Source organism: Cynara cardunculus, unplaced genomic scaffold (assembly GCF_001531365.2).
Source record: "Cynara cardunculus var. scolymus isolate 2C unplaced genomic scaffold, CcrdV1 Un_Scaffold_571, whole genome shotgun sequence".
Lineage (NCBI taxonomy): Eukaryota > Viridiplantae > Streptophyta > Magnoliopsida > Asterales > Asteraceae > Cynara > Cynara cardunculus.
This window is the reverse complement of record NW_020200589.1, coordinates 159699-165102: the sequence shown is the minus strand read 5'-3', so window position 1 is coordinate 165102 and position 5404 is coordinate 159699.

The window sequence follows — 5404 nt, the reverse complement described above, 5'->3', positions numbered from 1 at the left end:
TTTGTAGGAATTTCTTGCTATAAAATATGGACCCTCATGAAGATTCTTACAAAGGGAGAGTATATAGTATATCGTTTTGTTTTTCCTTGGCTTGGCTTTTTGTTGATTTACTAGGAGACAAGGATTGTTTAACATCGGTTTTAGTTGGCATGCCTTTTTACTACCTTACTTATATTGTTGTAGTAATCTGGACTTACTTGGCATCTCAGAAGATTTATATCATCTAGTAGAATTCAACTACGGTAATYGATTGCATTGCCTGAAATCGCAYAATTGAATTCACAAATGTTTTCCGGTGGTCCTTTGGTTGTGGGAGTATGTCCTATAGGAAAAAGTGGTAAATTAAGATCGAGGATTGGCAGAGAAATTGTTATACTATAGATACATTTWTGAACTACTCATACCSTAATTTTAGTACTTTAGTTAGTTTCCCTCTTAGTTCCCAACACCAGAAAAGTCGCTTAAACTTTTGGGCTTCAATTCTTGTGTTTAAACATTACCATATATGCCTTCAGCTACTTTTGAACTTTAGCATCCTTTGTTGGTTACCATAAGGGTGTTCAAAGTGGTGATTCTGGAAGAATTATAATTGTTCTTTCCATTCTTCATCAATTTTCTACATGGACCGAATGAAGTTATAGGTCCTGTAAGTTGTATGATAGGGATAAACTGTGCATGTGAATGTAAGTTGTTTAGTAGTCTATCAATAGTTTTTGTTTTCTTTGCAATTTCTCTAATTTCTAATCAATGTTAAGGTTCAAACATAGAAAAACTGAAATTACTCTGTTTGTTTTTCAATATTTCTAGATTTCGACTTCCATGGAATTGAAAGGATGTTTATTTTTTCTATACAAATTTGATGTTGTCGACGTGATTGTCTTATCGAGAAAATATACATTGTAGCATCATGGAAAAGCATATTCATTGTGTGGGGTTGTTTTGTCCAACAAAAATCGATCTTACTAACTAATTGGGCCACGTCATGCCAGATTGTGTCAATGCCTCTACATTTATTGACWACTAGTTCTAAGCAAATTTATCTTCTTATAACTTGAATATACCTTATTCGTTAATAACTAGATAACCAGTTTGGAATTGGTGGTCCTTGTGGCCTAGCAGGAATATGGTGAATGATGTGAGATTTCAAGAAAGAATATCGGCAAAAGGTATGTACGTTTACTACAAGGTGTAACGTTGACAATGGGAACAATAGGAATCTTTAATTTGAGGGGAATATTATATATATATATATATATATATTATCTATGTTTAGTGTCAAGTTCTTTCTATATATAGATGCCTGCAACTATGTAATTGTCGAAGGTCATGAAGTTTGACATCTAGCTTTTCTAATATACTAATGATAAACTTGTGCAATACATGCATATTCCCTAATTGTAATGCTGTAGTTCCCCCAAATACTTTCACACACCATAAGTAAATCGAACATTTTTTGGGCTGTTGTGTGATCTTTATTGCTACGGCTTTACCAGTTGTTGTGTGTGATCATTATTGCTACGGTTTTACCGGCTTTCATTTAGCACTCTTTCCTGGAATCTCTGGAAGGACATTCGCAATTCACAAAGTAGTGATTTTGGAAGCATTGTCATTGTTCCTTTAGTATTCAACTACTTAGAAGTTGCAAATTGACTTATTTATATTTCTATGTTGCTAGCTCGTCGACTTCCTTGGAAGGGATGTTGAAGTTCTTGTGGAAATTTGTCGTAGTCAATGTTTTTGTCTTTTCATGAACCAAACATATTTAGCATCATAAAGAAGCATATTCATTATGTAGAGTTGCTGTCTTTTTCTATGCGACATGGATCTCACTTGGGGATGTCATGCCAGCTTGTGGTCAAGAGTCTTAAATCCTTGACTATGATAATTCTCTACTGGTAGAATAAGCACTTGTGGCATTATTTGTGCTGGTTGTCTTACCTTACACAATCTGAATCATGTGTAATTAATTACTTCATTGTTTACATGTTAAAGATAAAAGAATMAAAAATAATMCTTCAACTGTTCACGACATTTAGACTATTGAACTACCATTTGTGAGAATTAAACTTGACTACAGCTATTTATGCATCAATAACAATATAGACAGCTGCCGGCAGTGCAAGATTGAAGACAGAGAATAGAACTTGAGTTGGCTTCTATAATGTCGTCCAACATGCATCTTCGTTTGATGGGGCTGAGACCAGTCCTCGGAATTAGGCGTTACAGGCATTTCTATTTGCATCATAATCAACCAAATGAAGGAACCAGGCTTACCTCTGTACATGCATGAATTATTGGGTTTAAGTGTGCTAAACAACCCTTTTCTTAAGTGTCCATTTGGGTGAAGTTGTAACTCACAGTATAGGCAACAACTATCAACTCCTTAACAAGATGATGCTCCCAGAAGACAACTGTAAAGACCCTCCCATTTTGATAAGATTACAGGGAGCTGACCTTAGTCCATCTCAATCGTGTAAAAAGGACGCATTGTTAATCTGTGAATATAAGGTTCATGATCTTTAGAGACCGACAGATTGATGTTTTCATGCCAAGCATCATTCCTGTCGAAATTTATTGTACCCAGGCAACCACTAGTTTCCAGGTTTTCCCATTTGTATCTCTCCATCACAACGAAGCGTGCAGCCAGCGGGAGTATAAGATTTTTGGACATAGAATAGAACTTGAGTGGGCCTCCAATGTCGTCCAACATCATTTGATGGGGTTGAGAAAAGCTCGCGGTAGGTGGTGTGANGATTGTCTTATCGAGAAAATATACATTGTAGCATCATGGAAAAGCATATTCATTGTGTGGGGTTGTTTTGTCCAACAAAAATCGATCTTACTAACTAATTGGGCCACGTCATGCCAGATTGTGTCAATGCCTCTACATTTATTGACTACTAGTTCTAAGCAAATTTATCTTCTTATAACTTGAATATACCTTATTCGTTAATAACTAGATAACCAGTTTGGAATTGGTGGTCCTTGTGGCCTAGCAGGAATATGGTGAATGATGTGAGATTTCAAGAAAGAATATCGGCAAAAGGTATGTACGTTTACTACAAGGTGTAACGTTGACAATGGGAACAATAGGAATCTTTAATTTGAGGGGAATATTATATATATATATATATATATATATATTATCTATGTTTAGTGTCAAGTTCTTTCTATATATAGATGCCTGCAACTATGTAATTGTCGAAGGTCATGAAGTTTGACATCTAGCTTTTCTAATATACTAATGATAAACTTGTGCAATACATGCATATTCCCTAATTGTAATGCTGTAGTTCCCCCAAATACTTTCACACACCATAAGTAAATCGAACATTTTTTGGGCTGTTGTGTGATCTTTATTGCTACGGCTTTACCAGTTGTTGTGTGTGATCATTATTGCTACGGTTTTACCGGCTTTCATTTAGCACTCTTTCCTGGAATCTCTGGAAGGACATTCGCAATTCACAAAGTAGTGATTTTGGAAGCATTGTCATTGTTCCTTTAGTATTCAACTACTTAGAAGTTGCAAATTGACTTATTTATATTTCTATGTTGCTAGCTCGTCGACTTCCTTGGAAGGGATGTTGAAGTTCTTGTGGAAATTTGTCGTAGTCAATGTTTTTGTCTTTTCATGAACCAAACATATTTAGCATCATAAAGAAGCATATTCATTATGTAGAGTTGCTGTCTTTTTCTATGCGACATGGATCTCACTTGGGGATGTCATGCCAGCTTGTGGTCAAGAGTCTTAAATCCTTGACTATGATAATTCTCTACTGGTAGAATAAGCACTTGTGGCATTATTTGTGCTGGTTGTCTTACCTTACACAATCTGAATCATGTGTAATTAATTACTTCATTGTTTACATGTTAAAGATAAAAGAATMAAAAATAATMCTTCAACTGTTCACGACATTTAGACTATTGAACTACCATTTGTGAGAATTAAACTTGACTACAGCTATTTATGCATCAATAACAATATAGACAGCTGCCGGCATGCAAGATTGAAGACAGAGAATAGAACTTGAGCTGGCTTCTATAATGTCGTCCAACATGCATCTTCGTTTGATGGGGCTGAGACCAGTCCTCAGAATTAGGCGTTACAGGCATTTCTATTTGCATCATAATCAACCAAATGAAGGAACCAGGCTTACCTCTGTACATGCATGAATTATTAGGTTTAAGTGTGCTAAACAACCCTTTTCTTAAGTGTCCATTTGGGTGAAGTTGTAACTCACAGTATAGGCAACAACTATCAATTCCTTAACAAGATGATGCTCCCAGAAGACAACTGTAAAGACCCTCCCATTTTGATAAGATTACAGGGAGCTGACCTTAGTCCATCTCAATCGTGTGAAAAGGACGCATTGTTAATCTGTGAATATAAAGTTCATGATCTTTAGAGACCGACAGATTGATGTTTTCATGCCAAGCATCATTCCTGTCGAAATTTATTGTACCCAGGCAACCACTAGTTTCCAGGTTTTCCCATTTGTATCTCTCCATCACAACGAAGMGTGCAGMSAGCGGGAGTATAAGATTTTTGGACATAGAATAGAACTTGAGTGGGCCTCCAATGTCGTCCAACATCATTTGATGGGGTTGAGAAAAGCTCGCGGTAGGTGGTGTGAATTGGACTGAGAGCTCCAATTGTTCAGTACATGCACATAAAGGCTCTGTCATMTTTCCATYTTGCTAGCCACAATGACTAGAAGATCCGACGGGGMTTGAGAAAGTGGTTTTGGTCAGCGYACACTTGTTCCATAACGGTTTCTTTGAGTAACAAATTCTCCGGTGATGGATACAAGCTCTTGGGGTTTCATCTTTTGCCTTGTGCAACGCACAGCTGCAGTTTTTGTGGTACGGTCTTCGCTCTTTGTCCATTCCGGACATCGATAGGCTGCCTTGAAAAACACAATGAAACATCATCCCAACTGCTGCAGTGGTCATTTGTCTGTGCACGTGCCTTCCTAAAAGATGCAACACTTGAATGATGTTTTAAAGTGCTTATGTAGTTGCTGCTTGAGTAGGTTGTGTGAATATAGTGAAATTTGTATCGAGTTAATATATATAGCACCAAAATTTGATTACGGGGCTCGATATGTAGCTGATATCTAGGGAGAAAAGGTACAGTAGAACTTCTACGTAAAGTTCAAAGAAATAAAGATTTGGCCTGGGATGCTTCTTCATAACCAAGATACCATAGATACTCACAATAATGATTGTTTGTAGGAATTTCTTGCTATAAAATATATATGGACCCTCATGAAGATTCTTACAAAGGGAGAGTATATTGTTTTGTTTTGCCTTGGCTTGGCTTTTTGTTGGTTTACTAGGAGTCGAGGATCATTGTTTAACATCGGATGTTTGAGTTGAGATGCCTTTTTACAATACTTTACTT